General features: G+C 42.1%; 1 protein-coding gene across 2 annotated transcripts in view; it reads left to right on the forward strand.

The window, feature by feature from the left end:
• B4GALNT4 (beta-1,4-N-acetyl-galactosaminyltransferase 4) overlaps positions 1-23,747 on the forward strand; it is a 144,529-nt gene that overhangs the window by 9,938 nt on the left and 110,844 nt on the right. The gene's annotated exons all lie outside the window — the stretch shown is intronic.

Here is a 23,747-nt window from a genome sequence, read left to right on the forward strand (position 1 = left end):
AGAGCAAAAAAAACTTGTTTCCTATCATGCTAGTTCAGTCCACTGAGCTGTGGTTGTGTGCACAGAAAGAAAGTGTGGAATGCTGCATTTTTTTTTTATTTATTGTTTACTAGCATTGGTCCAGCTTGGCACAGTATGCGTATGTATAGCGCATGCCTGATGGGCTGCTGGGGAATTTGGAAATTATTGTAGAAGTTGGTCCTACTACACTGATTGTTGCGATCTTTCGGCTCTGACTTTTGTGCAAGCTTCTGCCCCACTGCGCACTTGACCGCAGGGGGTTGCTTGCTTGGCTCTACCACCATTTATAAAATGCCTGTAATTTTTACTTTATTTTCAGTGAATACAAGGCATTCTTTGAGCAAGGTGGAGGGATGGGGCAGTGACCTCACAAGTAATGCACACTTAACCACTTGCCGCCCAGCCACTGTAGATATAGGGCAGCACTGGCAGGCAAAACCACGTTTTAAAACGTGTGTTTTGTAAACAAATAGGGGGCGCGCGCAAGGCGCGCCGCCGCCCTGTCTGTCCCGCCGATCACCGCTGCAGATGTGAGTCACCGGGTCACAGCCGGTCCTTACCGGCTATCTCCCGGCGATCGGCAGCAAACAGTGACAGACAGCACAGCTGCAGTAGCTGTGCTGTCTGTCACTTCCCTGTCAGCTCGAGGATGAGCTGATCGAGAAAGAACAGTTTCTCTTTCTCGATCAGCCTTGTCCCATGCAGTACACACCCCCGCCCCCTAGTAAAACACTCCCCTCACTCCTATAACCCTTCCCTGCAAAATAAAGTTAACCCCTTCCTCCCCATTGCCATTAGTACAGTGTAAGTGTTGTTTTTTTTTTTTTGCACTGATCACTGTATTAGTGTTTTTGGGGATGTCAGTGACCCCAAGTCAGTACCCCCCAATGTCAGAATGTCCGCCGCAGTCCCGCCATAAGTCCCTGATCGCCGCCATAATTCGCTGATCGCCGCCATTATTAGTATAAAAAAAAAACTAAAAATCCCAGTATCTTTCCCGCCATTTGTAAACGCTATAACTTTCACGTAAACCAATTAATTTACACGTATTGGGTTTTTTTTTTTTTAGAAAAGACATGTCGCAGAATGCATTTTGGCAGAAATTTATGACTAAATTAGATTTTTGCATTTTTTTTTTACTGGACATGTTTTATAGCAAAAAGTCCAAAATATTGTTCTTTTGTTTTTAGCACAAAAAATAACCACACAGGCAATCAAATACCACCAAAAGAAAGCTCAATTTGTGGGGAAAAAAAGGATGTAAATTTCATTTATGTACCATATTGCATGACCGCGCAATTGTCCGTTAAACTAGCACAGCGCTGTATAGCAGAAAAATGGCGTAAATTGCAGTATTTATACCATAGTTTGTAAACGCTATAACTTCCACACAAAGCAATCAATATACACTTATTGGGATTTTTTTTTTACCAAAAACATGGAGCAAAATACATTTTGGCCTAAATTTATAACCAACTTTGAGTTTACTATATATTTTTTATAGCTGAAAGTAAAAAATATTGTTTTTCTCCAAAATTTTTGGCCCTTTTTTGTTTATAGCGTGAAAAATAAAAAGCACACATGTGATCAAATACCACCAAAAGAAAGCTCTATTTGTGTGAAAAAAAGGACGTAAATTTCGTTTGGGTGCAGCATTGCATGACCACGCAATTATCAGTTGAATTAGTGCAGCGCCGAGTAGCAAAAAGAGGCCTGGTCATTAAGGGGGGTATATCCTCTGGAGGTCAAGTGGTTAAATTGTGCAAAGTTGGATCAATGTAAATATGCAATACAGACAATTCCTGGAGTCCAGCATTAATGAAGTGTCACTTTTGATATACATTAAAGTTTGCACAAAAAAGAAAAAAAAAAGTGAGATGCACTGTTTACACAGGCACCACATCATCACACCACTGTGTTGAATGAGTCCTTGGAGAAAACTTCTTCTCATTTATAGCAAACCGTTAGCATTCAGCTGTCATTTCAGCAATGCAAATAATGGAGGGATTTTGATTGGTTAACAAAAAACAATCTTGATGACACACTTTTCATAAGCCAGCCCCTATCGGAACTTTGCCCAAAGATGCTGGGACCTTTCCCATCACGATTACACAGGCAGTGCATGTAGGCCTAGTTTGTCTTCTGTTTTTTTTTTTTCATTTTTTTTTTTTTAAAGTAATTCTTCTTTTTTCTAGTAATCTAACGTTCTCTGTGACGCATTTTAGTGATCATATGGAGAATTCACAGTAAACGGATGTGTCAGTGGTATCGCACTGTAGGTTGTCACGTAACCTACAGACAATTGTCTCATTTCTCAAGTATAAGAAATAGACATGCAAGTCTGAATCAGATTAGCAGATGGTAAAAACTGATACTGAAATGCAGGAAAAAAAAAATCTAAAAATCTAATTGTCTTGGTGTATGTGAACCCTCAGCAATCCATTCAGTTTAAAATGGAATGAAAGGCAACACATCTGTGTATACATGTGAAAAATGCTTTTTTTTTTTTTTAATCTATTATTAATATTATTATTATTAAGCCCACATACCCTCTGTTCTCAGCTGCATAACGATGTTAGAGAGGTGGGGAGGAAAGGGGGAGTATCAGCACAAGTCTGATCATTGGGGGAGAGCAGGCAGAATTCTCATTGCAGCCATAAAACTGACCACACTGTGCTCTCATACCTAGTGTGGTAATTTTTTCTTTTTTTTTTTTTTAATAAGAAAGCAGAGGAACTGGCAGGAACAACAGGGATTTCACACAAATTAAACCATGCAAAAAGAACCAGACACATTATCATACAAGTACATGGTACAACAGGCACATATCAGGAATATGCAATTTTGGGTTGACGCTCTTTAAATTACCACTACTTGCAGTTTACAACTTTTCAGTGCTGCTGGTTCCTGCTGTCGGTGAACTCTGGTTCAAAAAACAATACAAATAATTCTGTATTTTTCATATTATTGGAGTGAGCTTAGTGAGAACTAAATGATTTGCAAAAGCAGAACATTTGTATCTTCATTAGCATACATTGTATGTAATTTTTTTTTGTTTTTTAATTTTTTTTTTCCCCCCAATCTACATAGGCACTGCCACATGTGTTGGCTAAATTTACTAACCACACCGTATAAGGGCTGTTTCACATCTTATGTGGTAATGCATGTTATGTACACTGCAGTGCCATTCATTGTGAATGGCACCCTAACACACCTTAAAAAAAAAACCAGTATGTTACAGTACAGCCCTGTAAAATGCACAATGTCCTATGGGTTGCACTATACCATGAAAAAATGCATCCTCTTCTAATTTAGCATGCAGTGCATTTCAGCCAAATAATTTTGCGTGGGCTGTATGTTACAACATACCTTGTTGTGGTGTGAATGGGCCCTAAAAGTCAGTTCACAAATGGCTTTGCATTGGTAATAATGGAGTGTAAATTAAGAAGAACATGCAAAAAGGACATTTGAGGTGGTGAGGGAAAAAAAACCCAAAAAGATATTTCAGAACTTTTTTCCACCTTTTTAATGTAACTTATAAACTGCACAACTCAGTTGAACAATAAACTGAAATTTTTTTTTTTTTTTGGTGGAGGGAAGTAAAAATAAAAAAACTAAAATATGGTTGCATAAGTGCGCATACCCTTAAATTTATACTTTGCTGAAGCACCTTTTGATTTTATTCCAGCACTCTTCTTTTTGGGTATGAATCTATCAGCATGGCACACCTTTACTTGGTTATGTTTGCCCACTCTTACTTGTAAAAACACTCCAAATCTGTCGGATTGTGAGGGCATCTCCTGTGCACAGCCCTCCTTAGATCACATCACAGATTTTTGATTGGATTCAGGTCTGGGCTCTGGCTGGGCCATTTCAAAACTTTAATCTTCTGGTTAAGCCATTCATTAGTTGATTGGGATGTATGCTCTGGGTCGTTGTCATGCTGAAAGATAAAGTTCCACTTCATGTTCAGCTTTCTAGCAGAAGCCTGAAGGTTTTGTGCCAATATTGACTGGTATTTGGAACTGTTCATAATTCCTCTACCTTCACTAAAGCCCAAGATCTAGCTGAAGAAAAACAGCCCCAAAGCATAATGCTGCCACCATAACATTTTCCCACATGCTTTTGGGAGACTTCAGTTTTGTTTTTGCAAAAATTTAGCCAGGCTTGGATATTTTTCTTTGTAAGAAATGGCTTCCTTCTTGCCACTCTACCCCACAGCCCAGACATAAGAAGAATATGGGAGATTGTTGTCACATGTACCACACAGCCAGTACTTGCCAGATATTCCTGCAGCTCCTTTAACCATTAGCCGCCCGGCCAATGGCCGTTTGGCGGCTTCAGAGGTGTCTCTCCACCCTGGGTGCACGCCATTTGGCGTGCTCCAGCACATGCGCCGTTTGCGCTAGTGCAGAGCGGCGCAGCAGTGCGATCTGTCATCGGCCGTGCACCTCGGACACGGCCGATGACAGATCCGAGTACCAGCTCCCATTGCTGGTACCATGTGACCTGCTGTGACCAATCACAGCAGGTCACATGACAGTTGTATACAATGGATGGCTTCATTCATGATGCCATCCATTGTATACTAGTGCCTAGCTGTGAATGGTCACAGCTAATCACATGCACATGTCATGTGATTAGCTGTGACCAAATCACAGCTAAGCACAAAAAAAAAAAAAAAAAAAAAAGCGGAATGAATCGATTTCATTCAGGTAAATGCTTGCTTATAGCAAAGTAATTCTTTGCTATAAGCAAATTGTGTAAAAAAAAAAAAACAAATACTGATCACTTCCCCAAAGTAGTACAATGTTACTATGGTAACATTGTACTATTTTGGTCATAGTAAAATATGAAAAAAAATCTTAAAAAAATAAAAAAAAATGTAATAAAAAATTAAATATAATAAAAAAAAAAATATATATATATATATTTTTTTTTTCATACTGTCACCAGTCAGTGTCCCTGTTCACCGCCATGCCAGTTATATGATGACGCTGTACTGCACTGGTGACAGTATGTAAAAAAAAAAAATAGTGAAAATAATTTTTTTCATTTTTTCATTTTCCGAAAATTTATGACAAAAAAATACAACTTCAAAAAACTCGCCATGCCTCTTATGAAGTACGTCGGACTGTCTACTCTGCAAAAAGGGGTCATTTGGGGGATATCTGTACTATTCTGACATTCTTGGACCTCAAGAAATTAGATTGGCCGTCAGTACTTCAGGATCGATCAATTTTCAGATCTATACCATAGTTTGTGAACTCTATAACTTTCCTAAAAACTAAAAAATACACCCTAATTTGGGTTATTTTCACCAAAGACATGTAGCAGAATACATCTCGGCCTAAATTTATGAAGAACAATTATTTATTTGTAAACTTTTATAACAGAAACAAAGAAAAATGTGGTTTTTTTTCAAAATTTTTGGTCTTTTTTTGTTAATTTAGCAAAAAATAAAAACCCCAGCGGTGATTAAATACCACCAAAAGAAAGCTCTAGTTGTGTGAAGAAAATGATAAAATTTTAGTTTGGGTACAATGTTGTATGACCGCGCAATTGTCATTCAAAGTGTGAGAGCGCTGAAACCTGAAAAATGGCCTGGGCAGGAAGGTGTAAAATTGCCCGGTATTGAAACGGTTAATGTTGCTGTAGGCCTCTTGGCAGCCTCCCAGACCAGTTTTCTTCTCGTCTTTTCATCAATTTTGGAGGAACGTCCAGTTCTTGGTAATGTCACTGTTGCACCATATTTTATCCACTTGATGTTGACTGTCTTCACAGTGTTCCATGGTATATCTAATGCCTCTGGAATTCTTTTGTACCCTTCTCCTGATGGATACCTTTCAACAATAAGACCCCTCTGATGCTTTAGAAGCTCTCTGCGGACTATGGCTTTTGCTGTAGGACGCGACTAAGAAAATGTCAGGAAAGACCTACTAGAACATCTGAACTTTATTTGGTGTTAATCAGAGGCACTTTAAAATGATGGCAGGTGTGTACTGACTCCTATTTAAAATGATTTTGAATGTGATTGCTTAATTTTGAACACAGCTACATCCCAGTTATAAGAGGGTGTGCACACTTATGCAACCACATTATTTTAGTTTTTTATGTTTACTTCCCCCCTAAAAGATTTCAGTTTGTTTTTCAATTGCGTTGTACAGTTTATAGGTCACATTAACCTCCCTGGCGGTTTTCCCGAGTGTAGCTCGGGGTAAAATTTCTATACCACAAGCGGTAACCCCGAGCTACACTCGGGCTTACCATGCGACGCTGCTCTGGGGGTCCCTGCAGCACTTACCTTGTCCTTCGTTCCCACGATGTGTCCCCTGCAGCTCCCCGGCCGATCCCGGCATCCGGCTTCTGTGTTCCGGTCCCCGTGACGCCGGGACGTACGGGCGCCGGCGGGAAATTTAAAAAATTTAAAAAATGTCATTTTTTTTTTTCAATTTTAAATAGTAAAACATTGCTGTTTCATCCCATTTCACATACATATTGTCCCTAGTGCTTTGTCCTGTGCCCTGCCTGCATTTTGTCTGTTCTTTATGCCTGGAAACTTAGAAAAGTCCATGGCGTCCAAAAAGTGTCCCTTTACGTCAAAAGCGGTTTTAGACCGGCTAGAGAACAGCGATAGTAAATCAGAACCACTTACAGAATTGAGTGATAATGATTTGTGGGGAAATTTTCCTAAAAATTACAGCCTACAATAAAAAACTATTTCCATGCGAAAAAATGGTACCGCTTTCAGCACAAAAAATCGGAAGGAATCATACCGCTAGGAAGGTTAAAAGCTGGAAAAAGTTCTGAAATTATTTATCTTTGTCTCATTTGTTTTTACATCACAGAAACTTGACACTTAACAGGGGCGTGTAGACTTTTTATATCCACTGTAAGTGCTGGTTCACATATATGCGGATTGGATGCAGTGTGAATTGCACATTATTTTAGTTTGTTTACTCAACCACCCCCCCCCACCTAAAAGATTGTACAATTTATAGGTCACATTAAAGGTGGAAAAAGCTCTGCAATGATTCATCTTAGTCTCATTTTTTTTTACATCACAGAAACCTGTAATTTTAAACGGGTGTGTAGACATTTTAGAATATATATATATATATATATATATATATATATATATATATATATATGTGTGTTTATTATTAGGAATGCACCAAAAATAGCCATATTGGCACTTTGCTGATAGGAACATTTTAGCTGATACAGGGGGCTGTGTGTATTACAGATGTGGGGGGGGGGGGGGGGGTGGAGAAAGGCAGGAGAGGAGCAGTGTATACAGCAAGCTACCTCTAAATGTCACTGCTGGTATCCTGCCCTATAGCTCCAGTAAAGAGCGGTCATTCTCCTTGCCGCTGAAAAGCAAACTAAGAAACTAAGGGACAGAGGTCATCCAGGGACATTACCCAGTGACCCCACCCCTTAGCTTCCTTTAGCTGCAGGGAGAATGGAGCTATAGTGAAGGGGGGAAAAAAAAGCCGGTAATTACATTAAAAAACCAGCAGTGACATATAGGTGCAGCCAGTGAGCCTGAGTGTATACGCTGCTCCCTCACTGTATACTCTGCTCCCCTCCTACCCCCCCCCCCCCCAAAGAGGTCCTGTCACTCATTTTCTATTACAGAACTATTGGTCCCCTATGTGATATGAATGAAGTCATAAGTTAAAGAAAAATTAAACATTTCAGTTTAAAAAAAAAAAAAATTGAGCCGCCCAACCCACGCAAGCGTGGGTTTTCGGCCGTGTGGATTCTGTATTTTCAGCACCAGAATTTTCATTTTGGTGAACCACTAAATATCCCATCACAAAGGTGCTCTGTTGGATTGAGATCTGGTGATTGGAGGACATTGGAATACAGTGAACTCATTGTCATGCTCAAGAAAAAAGTTTGAGATGTTTTGAGCTTTGTGACATGAAGCATTATCCTGCTGGAAGTAACCCTCAGAAGATGGGCACACTGTAGTTCTAAAGGGACAGACATGGTCAGCAACAATACTCAGGTAGGCTATGGCATTTAAACAATGCTCATTTGGTAGTAAGGGGCCCAAAGTGTGCCAAGAAAATATCCCCCACACCATTACGCCACCAGCTGCCTGAACCGTTGATATAAGACAGGATGAATCCATGCTTTCATGTTTACACCAAAATTTGACCCTGCCATTTGAATGTCGCAGCTGAAATTGAGACTCCTCAGACCAGACAACGTTTTTCGAATCTTCTGTTGTCCAATTTTGGTGAGCCTGTGCGAATTGTAGCTTCCCTTAGCTGTTCTTAGCTGAAAGAAGTGGCATCAGGTGTGGTCTTCTGCTGCTGTAGCCCATCTGCTTCAAGGTTTGACGTGTTATGCATTCAGAGATGGTATTCTGCATACTTTGGTTGTAACGTTTGGTTACTGTTGCCTCTATCATCTTGAACCAGTCTGCCCATTCTCCTCTGACATCAACAAGGCATTTTTGTCCATACAACTGCCGCTCACTGGATGTTTTTGCTTTTTTTGGACCACTCTCTGTAAACCCTAAAGATAATTGTGTGTGAAAATCGCAGCAGATCAGCAGTTTTTGAAATACTCAGACCAGCCCGTCTGGCACCAACAACCATGCCACGTTCAAAGTCACTTAAATCCCCTTTCTTCCCCATTCTGCTCAGTTTGAACTTCAGCAAGTTGTCTTCACTACATCTAGATGCATAAATGCATCTGACTGGCTTATTAGTAATTTGTGTTACCAAGCAATTGAACAGGTGTGCCTAATAAAGAGGGGTGTGTGTGCGTGCGGATACATCCGATCTCAATGGGGAAATATATCATGCTGGATATCTATACTGATATGGACTGGGTAACGTGTTAGAAACGTAAGGATGCCCATCATTTAATGGAAATAAAAATCATCAACCTACAGAGGACTGAATTCAAAGACACCCCAAAAAGCAAAGTTAAAATATTAAAAAAAAAAAAAAAAAAGGATGCAGCAGGCTAGTCCATTTTGGTGAAATTTCATTGCAGCAACTCAAAATTTGCATGGCCCCCATATGCTTGTATGCATTCCTGGCAATGTCAGGGCACGCTCCTAATGAGAGGACGGATGGTGTCCTGTGGTATTTCCTCCCAGATCTGTACCAGGGCATCACTGAGCTCCTGGACAGTCTGAGGTGCAACCTGATGGCGTCAGATGGACCGAAACATGATATCCCAGAGGTGTTCTATTGGATTTAGGTCAGGCAAGCATGGGGGTTATTTAATTCCTTCATCCTCCAGGAACTGCCTGCATACTCTCACCATGTGAGGCCGGGCATTGTTGTGCACCAGGAGGAACCCAGGACCCACTGCATCAGCACAGGGTCTGACAATGGGTCCAAGAATTTCATCTCGATACCCTCCATGGATATGCCTCCCCAGACCATCACTGACCCACCACCAAAACGGTCATGCTGAACGATGTAACAGGCAGCCTGTTCTCCACGGCTTCTCCAGACCCTTTCAAGTCTGTAACGGGCTCAGGGTGAACCTGCTGTCATCTATGAAAAGCACAGGGCACCAGTGGTGGACCTGCCAATTCTGGTGTTCAATGGCAAATGCCAATCGAGCTATATAGTGCCAGGCAGTGAGCACAGGGCCCACTAGAGGACGTCGGGCCCTCAGGCCACCCTCATGAAGCCTGTTTCTAATTGTTTGGTCAGAGACATTCACACCACTGGCCTGCTGGAGATCATTTTGTAGGGCTCTTGCAGTGCTCATGCCCTGTTTTTCTTTGCACAAAGGAGCAGATACCGGTCCTGCTGATGAGTTAAGGACCTTCTATGGCCCTGTCCAGCTCTCCTAGAGTAACTGCCTGTCTCCTGGAATCTCCTTCATGCTCTTGAGACTGTGCTGGGAGACACAGAAAACCTTTTGGCAATGGCATGTATTGATGTGTCATCCTGGAGGAGTTGGACTGCCTGTGCAACCTGTGCAGGGTCCAGGTATTGCCTCATGCTACCAGTAGTGACACTGACCATAGCCAAATGGAAAACTAGTAAAAAACAGTCAGAAAATATGAGCAGGGGAAAAAAAAGTCAGTGGCCTCCATCTGTAAAACCATTCCTGTTTTGGGGGTCGTCTCATCGTTGCCCAGCAACATCTAGTGCACATGATAATTTCATTAGTACAAAAGCAGCTGAAACTGATTAACAATCCCCTCTGCTACTTAACTGACCAGATCAATATCCCAGGAGTTTAATTGACTTGATGCTATAATCTGATTAAAAAATGCTCTCTTTAATTTTTGTTTTTGAGCAGTATATATATTGCCAAAAGTATTGGGATACCCCTGGAAATCATTGCATTCAGGTTTTGCAATCACCTCCATGGCCACAGGTGTATAAAATCAAGCACCTAGGCATGCAGACTGCTTCTACAAACATTTGTGAGAGAATGGGTTTCTCTCAGGAGCTGAGTGAATTCAACCGTGGTACCGTGATAGGTAGCCACTTGTGCAATAAGTCCATCTGTGAAATTTCCTGGCTACTAAATATTCCACGGTCAACTGTTCGTGGTATTCTAACAAAGTGGAAGCAACTGGGAACAACAGCAACTCAGCCACGAAGTGGTAGGCCATGTAAGATGACAGAGCGGGGGTCAACGTATGCTGAAGCACACAGTGCGCAGAAGTCGCCAACTGTCTGCAGAGTCAGAAGCTGAAAACCTCCAAGCTTCGTGTGGCCTTCAGTTTAGCACAACAGTGCATAGAGAGCTTCATGGAATGGGTTTCCATGGCCGAGCAGCTGCATCCAAGCCTTACATCACTAAGTGCAGTGCAAAGCGTCAGATGCAGTGGTGTAAAGCACGCTGCCATTGGAGTCTAGAACAGTGGAGATGTGTTCTCTGGAGTGATGAATCGTGATTTTCTGTCTGGCAATCCGATGGACATATCTGGGTTTGGCGGTTGCCAGGAGAATGATACTTGTCTGACTGCATTGTGCCAAGTGTAAAGTTTGATGGGGGGGGGGGGGGGAATTATGGTGTGGTGTTGTTTTTTAGAGGTTGGGCTTGGCCCCTTAGTTCCAGTAAAGGGAACTCTTAAGGCCTCAGCATACCAAGACATCGTTGAACAATTTCATGCTCCCAACTTTGTGGGAACAGTTTAGGGATGACCCCTTTCTGCTCCAACATGACTGCACACCAGTGCTCAAAGCAAGGTCCATAAAAACCATGAATGAGAGAGTTTGAGGTGGGGGAACTTGGCTCACCTCAACCCTATAGAACACCTTTGGGATGAATTAGAGCGGAGACTGTGAGCCAGGCCTTCTCATCCGACATCAGTGCTTAACCTTACAAATGCGCTTCTGGAAGAATGGTCAAACATTCCCATAGACACACTCCTAAACCTTGTGAACAGCTTTCCCAGAGGAGCAGAAGAGTTGGAGCTGTTTATATTTGCAAATTGTGGGTTAACTTCATATTGAACTCTACGGACTAACACTGGGATGCCATTAAAGTACATGTGTGTAAAGACAGGTGTCCTGATACTTTTGGAAGTATTGTGTGTGTATAATATATATATTCTTATTAGTATAGAGGATTCAAAATGTTGTTTTCCCTAATCTTCTCTTATGAGGAAGATTTCCCTTCACTTCCTGTCCTGTAGACTCAACAGCATGTGACTGGATTTTTCCTTACATTGGAAAGATATTCTCTCGCATGTCCCCATTGAAGATTTACCCCCTACTCCTGTTTTGGGGCACCTCCAAATTTAGACTAAGTTTGGACGATGGTCTCACCAGGCCATTGAGAAATAGTGGCACAAGAAGCCAATTAACCCTTATGGGTCTCTTCAGAATTACAAAAAAGAAATCCATTTTTATCACAGAAGCATTGGCTGAGAAATAAATTAACCACATCCATACAATTGAATGAATTTTCCTTGGGGTGAACTGGTGCCAGACAGAGATGGACGAACGATCTCCTGGTTGAGATGAAAGGTAGAGGCTACCTTGGATAACAAGCAAGTCCTAGTTCTCAATACCACCTTATCCCTAGGAAATTTAAATAAATAAATATTTCTTTCCTGCATAAGGTCGCTAGTTTATCTTGCAGACGTGATGGCTTCAAGGAAGGCCACCTTGAGGGTAAGAGTAACAATTTTTCTGGGGGGTATATATTGCAGTTTTTGAAGTGCAGAGAGAACCAGATGCAAATCTTGTAAAGTCACAGGAGAACAAACGGGGAGCTACATAAGAGACTCCCTGTAGAAAGGTCTTGAGGAATGGGAGGCCAATAACCTTTGAAACAAGATAAGAGCAGAAACCTGATCTTTGTTAAGGCTGAGAACCAAAGACTGGCCCAGGCGTAGCTATAGGAAGGAGATTTGTTCCACAGAGAATTTAAGGTGGAAGCTCCAAGAGGATTGGGTATACCTTACATGGTGCAAGTCCCCTCCACTAACCATGTGCCCAGAACACCTTCCCAACCAAACCAGACTGACCTCATGAGGACCTTGCAGAAGATGGGAAGCACTTTCTTAGAGCCATATTTGAGCCACCAAACCAGGTACAGCCTGGGCCTCAGTGCCAAATGAATCTGTCTATAGACTGAACTGAACTTGTCACATGATGACCGAATGTTGTGTTGTAGAGATCCGGAAAACTGAGCAAACGGGACTGCATTGAAGTTGTCTACCATCATTGCTTCTCAACTTCAAAAGTATAAACCAGGGATCAGAGAGTTTTAAGTTTCTCCTGAGGGAGAAATAATCTGGCCTGTTACAGCAGCACTTTCTGAAGGTTCAGGATCCATCCATTGTAATGTCTTGACGGTCGAGGCCATTGTCCAACAGAGCATGAACAGACTGTTCCCTCAACAGGACATTGTCCAAGTATCCTACAGTGGGAATGACATGAGAGTGTAGCAAGGCTAGAACTGATTCAGCACCTTGGTGAACTCCTGAGATGCAGACATGATGCCAAATGGTAGGGCTATGAACTGAAAGTGCAAGGGACCCACAACAAAGTACAGAAAGTGCTGATGTGCTGGAAAGATGGGGACATGCAGGTACACATTCTTGATGTCCACAGAAGCCAAAATGTCTCTCCGGTGAAGGAGTGTGATTACAGATCTGGTGGATGCCATGATCAGAATATAAGCCTGAATCAAGACCTTCAGTGCTCTGATATCCAACATGGGGCTGGAGTTTCTGCACCCAAGCAAGCAGAGCAAGTGTCCACAAAAGTGAACGAGCATTCACTCCCTTTGGAAAGTGGGGACATAATCTTAATGCAGAGGAATGTTGTTGTGGTGGATTGTGTGTGTGTTTTATTTTTTGGGTTTTTTTTCTCCCCTAAAAGTCTGCATACTCCCAAGACCTGGTGGACTGAGGGCCAAGCTTGGAGTGGTCTGGATGTGGATGTTGGCAGGAGTGATGAAAACAAAACAAAAAAGTCTTCTTGAGTAAGAGAAGAACCTTCTAAGTCTGTCTCTTTGCCTTCGTCTGACATGCTTGCCACAAGTGGTAATTGCACCAAGAGTTGGTCCAAGGAGACATTTTCTCTAAGGTCAAGTGGATCAAAACACTTTAGCACTCATAGATGACCCTTCGCCCAGCAGTGAGAACTGGTTGGAAACAGGGAATTGTTAAAGGTGACCTAAGTGAATGAGGTCACACCTGATGTCTAAAGAGTGAGTTCTCACAAACAGGGCAAGCACTGAGGCATTGAATGGCTCTTAACCTGAAAAACTGCTCCGCAGCATACTTTTACCTGAACAGGGTCTGCAAAGTGCCATTAGAAAAACCTACTGGCCAAATGTTTGTGTATATACAGTTCAGTGAGTTCCAGATATGTCTGTCCAAAGGCAGGCTGAGGACACTTGAGCTGGATAGCTGCAATCTAAGAAACACGTTCTAGCAGAGATTGTAGAGAAGACCCTTATTTGGGGAAAAAAAATATATAGCTTGGTCTTTCCTGCAGCAGAGCTGAAGAAAAGATGTCCATCCTCCAAGGACAAGCAAGAATATATATTCTACGTATTTGAAACAAAAGGATTGAGCACACAGCATAGGATTTGCAGTAGTGACATTGGGTAAAGCTAGTTTTTACAAAGTTCACACACACAGGTAAGGCAGGACTTTGTGTCAGGAGGCAAAGATGATTATTCTAGTGAGCGTGGAAGAGAGGGGGCTAGTTTTTACAACTCAATGGTGACTATTTGGATGTATAAGCAATATATCTAGAATGCCAGAGACTAAATACAGAATTCTGCAGTGTGCAAAGTCAGGTCACTATTAGGAAACCATTTTTTTCCCCCAATTGGCATGTCTGTAACTGGAGATTTTTTACCTTTTTGGTGGAAGGATGACATGAAAGACACACTGACCTCTTTGATAACTTGGATATATTGTACAGGCAGTGTGCTGCAAAAAGAGAGCCTACACTTCTATTTCAGCCACATTGTCTTCAAAGTGACTGACGGCAATGCTGACCAGGTTACAGCTAGCTAGAAGTCATGAGGTTTTTTTTGTTTTAATTACCTTTCCGATTTTACAGTGGCTGGATATGGTGTTTTTAAGCTTAGGCTGGTAAAAGGATTTCTCTTCATTCAGATGTAATGGGTTTCATGGCTTCTGATACAGGTCTCCAAGAGTGGAAGTGGAGGGGCTCTGGATGAAAGGCTTCATTCAGAGCAGTCTGTATTTAGTCTGGGCACGCTCGCAGGATCATGGAGTGCCAGGAAGAAACTGCCTATGTGTTTAGATTGCTTATTAACTCATTCTGTACTGATTATTTAAGCAAATATTAAGCCATATTCATGTATTATGTATTCTCCCCAAATTCATATACTTAGGTATATCTATGGTGATCAGTTATGTGCTGTATCGGAATCTGCATTGTCCTTTTTCCAGTTGGTCAGGACTTTCTCATGATTAAAGTAAAACTCTCTCCCATTTACATGCAAATTGGGAGCGGTTGGGGGAGGTCCTTTTTATGCTGACATCCAGCTGGCTGTTTGTGAGGAGGAGTGGGAAAAATACAATTTGGGGCTACTTTAGTGTGCGGAGCTTCTCAGCCCTTTAGGCGTCATACAGCTGTGGCCCTGGAAATGTATCTTTACAGAAGTAAAGTCCTTATGGCTCTGACCCCAGCTCAGAAACCCAAATACTCCAGCAGTTTAATTGCTCAATTGATTGTGATCAACTGTGCCCATATACATTTACTTACATAGTAGCTTATTCCCATAGCTTTGAACTTTTGGAAACAATGGTCCCTTTTAAAGATGTAATTTCAAAAGACACCAATAATCTGGGATTTAAATCTAAACCTTAAACAAAGCAGAGATATCCTCCTTTCTCTTACTGTCATGTGAGGGAGCCTAAACACTCCTGCCAACCCCCTTATAGCTGTATATCTACAGTGTGGAAATCTTTGTCACTGCTAACTCTGCTAGTGGCAGGAGATTGGCGATATCACTCCTGTGCTGCTCACTGTCTTCCTTTCTGGAGGCTTTGGAATGAAATGAGAACGCAATAAAAAAAAAAAGCCTCGACCAAGATGGCCACCTCGACATAGTGCACAACAAGGCATGCTATATCACTAATGGGTAAAGACTGATCAGCCTAAAAGGATAAATTCACCTTCGGGAACATGTTTAGGGTGGAACATCTAACATATTCCTCTTCCTTCAGCAATTCAAGCCATCTGTGTGACCAGCAGTACAGGGAGAAGTTCCCTGCACAAACTGTATTTAATAATTAAAATAAAAAAAAGGAAGAAGAAAGAGTGTGGCCATGCAGGACTCTGCCCATGCTGCTGCATCATTCATTCACAGAGTTCTGTGAATGAATAAACTCCAAGTACCAACATACTTTGTGGATGTCAGCTTGTAGTTCTCAATGAAATACTTTTTTTTTTTTTTTTCTTTTTTTTAATAAACCTGCAAAAGAGATGTCCATTTACTATTTATAAAAAAAAAAAAAAAAAAAAAAAACACACAAGGAAACCAAACAAAAATAAACAAACAAAACCAAACCAAACATCTAAACCCTCTGAAGGCGAAAGCTTTACTATTCCAGACTCCTTTCCAGAGCCCCAGCAGGAAATTAAAGTTTTAGGTATCAGGTTTGGTCTTGGTGATTACAGCCTTGCAAATTGGGTAAGCAGGCTACAAGATGCCGATTGCAAGGTTGCTAGCTGGAAGGACTGGAAACTTACAGGGAAAGGATTGACCTGAAAAAAAAAAAAAACTTCCCTGATCCCGGTATTTCTGTATGTCACGGTAGGGTTTGCTGAGATACATTATAATAATAATAAAAAAATATGATTGGTTCTGTTTATGTTTTTCCCAGCAAAAAAGCAGTATATTGTTTTCTATGCTGAAGTAAGCTGTTTGTTTAATTAAAATTTATATATATATATATATGTATATATATATATATGTATATATAATTTTAAATTCTGTATATATGTAAAAATGTTTTTATTATGTTTGTAAAATTTTTAATAAACAGAAATGTACATCTATGCCCTTTGAATTGTAAAGCAAATAGATGCTTTTTAAAGAATACAGTATTCATGCAGGCTAGCCTACAACTGTTAAATACTTATGTGAACTATATACTGTTTCACCTTCCCAAATATTTTTTCTGATTTACATAGTCCTGCTACACTAAATAGACAGGAGGTTGATACTATGAAAATGTTGCATCACTGGTGTTATTTACAGTCTCCCCCTCCTGTAATGCATTCTTAAATCTCACCCCTACAGATCCCCATGCCTGACCTGTTGGATTGGCAGCACTGCCTACTGCAGTTGTCTGCTATGGTTCACAATGTGGGGCTTACTTTTTGTCTGATTTCTGTTGACCTGTGAAAAGATACTTTTAGAATATGATTGCTGACATTTAATACTAGCATTATTTTAAATTGCATCTAATTATTTTAATAAACACGTAAGTGGACTAAAGTGGGTTTATTATTTTTGCCCAGTATTCTGTTTAACTCAATTAAGCTTCTGAAGACATACTGCGCAAAGCACATGAGATACATGTATTAGTAGTGATGAGTGAATTGATCGATTTAAATGGGACCAACTGCAAAGTTTTGCTTAAAACTATTCACACAGACCAGATAACTCCTGCATGCAAATTTCTAGGCAAATGAAGAACAGATGGGGGGGGGGGGGGGGAGTTTGGAATTGCACATGAGGCAAGTTGCAAATACCTGCAGCGATGGTTGACCATTTTGTGAAGTTTTATAGTTTTTATATAAAGTGATAATGGGAGGGAAATTGCTTTAGTTAACCTGTTGATTTGCCTATGCAGTAGTGTGTTTTCAAAAGGATACTTGGTGTCCATTGGAAGCCAGTGTGAGAGGGTGACAACAAAGGCGCACATTTAGGATATAGTGAAACAAGCTTGTCACCCTAGAGCAGGAAATTGCTAAACAAGACCTCCATGGCAGGATTATTGGGTTATTTCAGTGAAAGCTGCATGTGGTTACAGTAATGTTTTAAAGCTCCATGCACACTAGGCGTTTATCCCTGGTGCATCGGGTTTAGATGTTTAGCCATCATGAAGGTCACAGGTGCACCATCCATCCCCACTTCTGGCAACCTGTCAAACTCAGGGAGTGAACACAGCTGCTGCTGGGCTGTGCACCTAGTGGCATTCCAATCTGGGCATTCCTCCCTGACCGCATACTTCCCTAAACTAAAGTACTGCAACAGCTGTCAGCCTCTCAGAGTTTGACAGTTTGCTGACAGGGAGGCTGGATGACACACACAAACCCCACCCCTTAATCACTTGGTCACCCACTGATCTTTTTAGCCAATAGGAAAAGAGAAAAAATGACTTGGTGCTTCCTGATATGGGAGAGCATGTGGCTCACTTGTCTTCCTACCATGTGACAACATTGGTGCTTGCTGATTGGCTGTTCAAGCATCAGCACTGCCGCATAACGGTGTAGGTAGCGTCCTCTGCAATGTATGTGCAAAGCATAGGTTTGCACTTTGTTCTGCTCCTAATGCATTAACAGACAAAACAAAATACTTCATATTTACTTGTTCTCTATGCCACTGCAAAGACATTTAGACCCCCAAAAAGCATGCCTTGGAAATAACTAGACTGATCAATCTCAATCTGTGCTGCTGCCAGATTTTCCTGGTTTTTGTGAGATGGTGACAGCATAGGCAACATAAGGAACATGTGGTCCCTAAAGTCATTGTGTGACTTTAAATCAGAACTTCACCCTCCCAATCCTTCTGGTACAAATCATCATTAAGTGCCCCCCCCCCTTCCAAAAAGTTTTATAAACAAAAGAGTGGGCATAAAGGCTAAGTTCACACTAGTGCAGTGCAATTATTTTGATACAATTTGTAATGAGATATTGTAGTGCAGCTGCAGTGTGACTTGGACACGTTTTTAATGTGAGTTTTTACTACTGCATTGCTCACCCGCCGGCTTCTTAACGATGATGAGTCATTCCTGCTGTCAGTGGGGGATTCCCTGCTGACAGCAGAATGTAAACTAAAAAGCCAGCAGAAAAAAAAAAAACAAAGAAAAGCTCCCCCACCGATCCTTATCCAAGCATGCAGCCTAGCAGGCCAAGAAAGGAAAGGGGAGCGCAAGCCATAAAAAGCCACATCTCCTCTATGTGGGGGACCTCCTTGACAAAGCACTGGGTGGTTGTGGGAGATTGCTTATTGGAATCTGGAAGCCCCTTTAAGAAGAGGGCCCCAGATTTGGCTCATCCCTTATGTAAATAAGTATGGGGTACATACCGCTGCTCATTCACCAAAAGTAAGTAAATACACAACACTGTTAACATGTCCCCCCAGTGTAAAGCCATAGTCAATCATGATAGAACGCCTGCCGCCAACCCCCTTATGTGAGGGGGGGGGGGGAGTCCACTGTATACAACCACTCCATCACTTGAAACATGCCAAAAGACATCGCCACTTGCCCCCACCACTAAGTAAACAAAAGGGCAGGACTACCTGGTGATGTCAATGGAAGCACCTGGAGGCCGGCCCCATGGTGTCACAGGAGGCAGGGTAACCTAGTGGCATCAATGGGTGGCTCCATTTCCTATGATGACATGTGCCACCCCAAGACCCTGACCTTTAACATTAGGGGGCAAGGGTCTCAGGAGCCACCCGGGGTGATCATAGAAGGGTCTCCGAGTGACAACATGGGGGCGGGGGTCACCCAGGGACATCAGTGTGCTCGCCCCTTTGTTTACTTAGTGGCAGAGGGGAAGCAGCGCCATCACAATTTTGCAACGTTGACATGTGTTAGTAAATCCGTACATATCATCACAACTACTTTGTACATACGGGTGGATTATACCGCGTTTTTTTCAGGACAAATTGGGCTTTCATGTGGTGGTAAATGGTAATGGATAGCTTCTGATATTTTTTATTATCAAAGGAAAACTGGCCCAAAGTAGTAAAAAAAAAAATGTTTTTAATTCAGCTGTGTTTCTTGTTACTACCATAACCTACCATCAAAGAGCAACCCAAAATACATTTTCCAGCTCTTGACGATCGCAGCAATACCATGTATGTGTATGTTATTTGTTGTTTGTACCTGTAGTACAGCCCAGAAACAATAGTGCGCATTTTATTTTGTTTTATTTTTACTTAAAACACACTGACACTTAACTGACACTGATACCAGATTTAAAAAAAAAATCTTGACCTTTGACCCTGACCTTGACCCAAACACTTACCCTGGCACTGAACTAGATAAAACCTTGATCTAGATATTTTTTTTACATTTTTTTTAAATATTTGTTTATTTGTATTTTTCTTTTTTACAAACATCTTTTTTTCTCTATGCCAGGAGTTAGAGAGATGCAATGTATCTCTCTCCTCCATTCATAGAAAGACAAAAAAAACAAGGGGGCCAGGCTGTAGAGTGACTGATCACTGTGATGGCCAATCAGGCTATCACAGCGATCATGTGACCCGGAATCGGGAGTCCCGGGTCCCAATCGTTAGAACGGGACCCAGGGCTCTCAATGACACCACTGACTTTGTGCTGGGAGCGTGCTGTGCGGCACGGTCCCAGCAGAAAGACAGGTATGCAAATATGCGGCCCCACGGAAAAAAGCCCAGTTCTGTGAAGCCGCATATTTGTGTTATGTCGGCTTCAAGGGGTTAAAGAACTCTGCGATAGGAGGGGGAAAAACCCCCCAAAACACCCCATTAGTATACCACCCTACAATAAACAGTTAATACATTTGTGAAATTCCTTACCATTGAAGAGTAAAGTAATTTAATTTTCAGAAAGTCATCTCTGTAATTCAAAAAACATCTGCTCTGCCAAGGAGGAAGTGTAACAGCAGTGATTACATCATATCCTCTCCTCTCAGGAAATTGTACTTCCCTTCAACCTTTGGGAATTGCATTGCATGTGGGCAGGTACATGTTGAATGTGTACTCCACTTCAACAGAAAACACGCCCACACATTTCCCAGCTGACACTGCTATCCTCACATGTGATCACTCACCCTCCAGTCACAACAGACTAGGAACTGCCCTGACATTGTTTTTAATCTCTTCTTCCATCCTATGCTCCCTCACTCACATCTTCAATCTGTCCCTCTCTACTGGTGCCTCCCCCTCTAAAGCATGCGCACATCACTCCCATACTTAAAAAGCCCTCCCTGGACCCCACCAACCTCAACAACTTAAGACCCATCTCCCTGCTGCCATTTACCACCAAACTCCTAGAACACTTAGTCTACAATCTCCTGTGCTCCCACCTCACTGACAACAACCTTCTCGACCCTCTACAGTCTGGCTCACTACACTCCACTGAAACTGCCCAACTAAAACTCACTACTGATGAATTAACTGCTAAAACCAATGGTTACTACTCCATACTCTTACTACTTGACCTCTCTGCGGCTTTTGATACGGTTGACCATCTCCTCCTCCTCAAAAAACTCCACTCTCTTGGCCTCCAAGACTGTGCTCTCTCCTGGTTCTCCTCCTACCTATCGCAGCGCTCCTTCAGCGTTACCTATAACGCTGCCTCCTCCTCTTCACTCCCTCTTTTCTGTAGGGGTCCCTCAAGGTTCTGTCCTTGGACCCCTTCTCTTCTCCATCTACACCTCCTCCCTTGGTCACTTGATAAACTCCCATGACTTTATGTACCATCTCTATGCTGATAACAAACAAGAGATCCCTGTGCTCAAATCCCAACAGCTAGTGCATGCATTTATCCAGCAGGTGCTAAAGGGGTGTAACCACATATTAACACTAGAAATTCTGAAGGACCCTCTGCACACTGGTATATACCCTTTCAAGCAGACTATGCAATAAATAGGGATATTTAGTTCACACATAATGCAATACAGGTACAGGTTCAGGTCTGGCTACTGACCCAACAATACAACAAACAAGAGATCCCTGTGCTCAAATCCCAACAGCTAGTGCATGCATTTATCCATCAGGTGCTAAAGGGGTGAACCTTGTAGCTCTCCCCATTGTGTCTTTTCCCCTATGCTAGCATTGTGTCCACAGTAGCATTTGCGTAGGCAGGGCAGAGTAGGACTGGTCATAGAGGGATTACTTTGACGCAGTTGGCCAGCTTAAGCATGTATTGCAATATGTGTGAACTAAATATCCCTATTTATTGCATAGTCTGCTTGAAAGGGTATATACCAGTGTGCAGAGGGTCCTTCCGAATTTCTAATCTCTATGCTGATGACACACAAATCTATTTTTCTACCCCTCACCTCACCCATTCAGTCTCCTCTTGCATTACTAACCTACTAAGTGACATATCGGCATGGATATCACTCCACTTCCTCAAACTCAATCTTTCCAAAACTGAGCTCTTAGTATTCCCCCCAGCCCGTGCCCCCTCCCCTGACTTCTCCATTAAGATCAATAACACAACAATCATCAGTCCCTCCCCTCATGCCAGGGTACTAGGTGTAATCCTGGACTCCCATCTGTCCTTTCAGCCCCAAATCCAATCGCTGTCCAAATCTTGTAGACTTCACCTCTGCAACATCTCCAAGATACGCCCGTTCCTAACCTCGGAAACCACTAAGCAACTTATTCACTCCCTTGTTATATCTCGCCTTGACTATTGTAACTCCCTCCTCATTGGCCTACCTAATCGCAGGCTATTCCCTCTTCAGTCTATCATGAATGCTGCTGCCAGACTCATCCACCTTGCTAACCGTTCTGTATCTGCCACCCCTCCACTGGCTTCCCATTGCCAAACGGATAAAATTCAAAACATTAACAATAACATATAAAGCCATTTTTAACTCTGCCCCAAATTACATCACCGATTTTGTCTCTAAATATCACCCAAACCGTACTCTCCGCTCTTCGCAAGACCTTCTACTCTCTAGCTCCCTTGTCTCCTCCTCCCATGCTTGTCTCCAGGACTTCTCTAGAGCTTCCCCCATCCTCTGGAACTCTCTTCCCCAATTTATCAGACTATCGCCTACTCTGCTCACTTTTAGGCGATCTCTGAAAACCTATCTCTTCAGGGAAGCCTATCCTGCCCTCCGCTAATAACGGAATCTTCCACTCTTCCAACCAGTCCACCCCCCACAGTTACTACCTTTTGTACCACTAGCCCCTCCCTCCTAGATTGTAAGCTCCAAGGAGCAGGGCCCTCCTATCCCTCTTGTATTGAACTGTATTGTTGCTGTATTGTCTCCCATTATATTGTAAATCGCTGAGCAAACTGTTGGCGCTATATAAATCCTGTATAATAATAATAATAGTCCCAGAATAAATATGGTGACATGCCCATAATTAGGATTGTTTATCCACTGTTATCTGCTGGAATTAAATTTTAGCATTCTTCTAACAGTCCCAGCTGCTTGTATGCTTCCTTTGTGATCACATCCCCGACCACAACACAACATAAACCAAGCACCAGGACATAAGGCTCCATTCACACTAAGTAGTTTCAAATCACGGGCGGAAGCACCGCGATTCTGCCCACAATTTGAAAACGTGTGAACACTTTGTGCCCTAATTGCGGCATGTTTTTCTGCAAGCGCATTTACCTGGGATTTTGCCATAATTTTAACATGTTTAGGGTGTTTTCAATGCATTTCAGACCTGGTTCCCACCAATGCAATTTGCGTTTGTCTGTGTCTTTTGCAGTGCTTCTTTTTTTCCCCCTTTATTGTGGCCAACTTGTTGCTGGGCAGATTAAAAATGAAAACCGCTTCAAAAGCATAGTGTGTATTTTTCAAGCATTGGTGTGAACCAGGCCTGAAATGCAGTTTGTGTTTTGTGCATTTTGCATTTTTAATCTGCCCAGCAACAAGATGGACAAAAGGAAAACTAAAACACGCATCAAAAAACATGCATGCATGCAAAAAAAATGGACAAAAAACAAACTGCATTGTTGTGAACCAGGCCTGAAATGCATTGAAAGCGCAGCAAAACTCTTCAAAAAAACACATTACATTTTGCATTTTTAATCTGCCCAGCAACCAGTTGGCCCCCCCAAGAAAAAAAAAATCACAAAACACATCAAAAAAGCACTGCAAAATAGACAAACCACAAACTGTGACAACTGACAGCTCGTGAGGAGAGGAGAGCTGGTAATCGGCATTCCTCAGAGGGGACATGTGTCTGATCATCAGGGCACTGATGATCAGTTTGCCCTGATGATCAGTGCAGCCCCAGCAGTGCCACCTGTCAGTGTTCATCAGTGCCAGCTCTCAGTGCTCATCCATGCCACCTGCCAGTGCCCATCA

This window comes from Staurois parvus, unplaced genomic scaffold (assembly GCF_062004578.1).
Source record: "Staurois parvus isolate SC_StPar_1 unplaced genomic scaffold, SC_StPar_1.0 ptg000818l, whole genome shotgun sequence".
Taxonomy (NCBI): Eukaryota; Metazoa; Chordata; class Amphibia; order Anura; family Ranidae; genus Staurois; species Staurois parvus.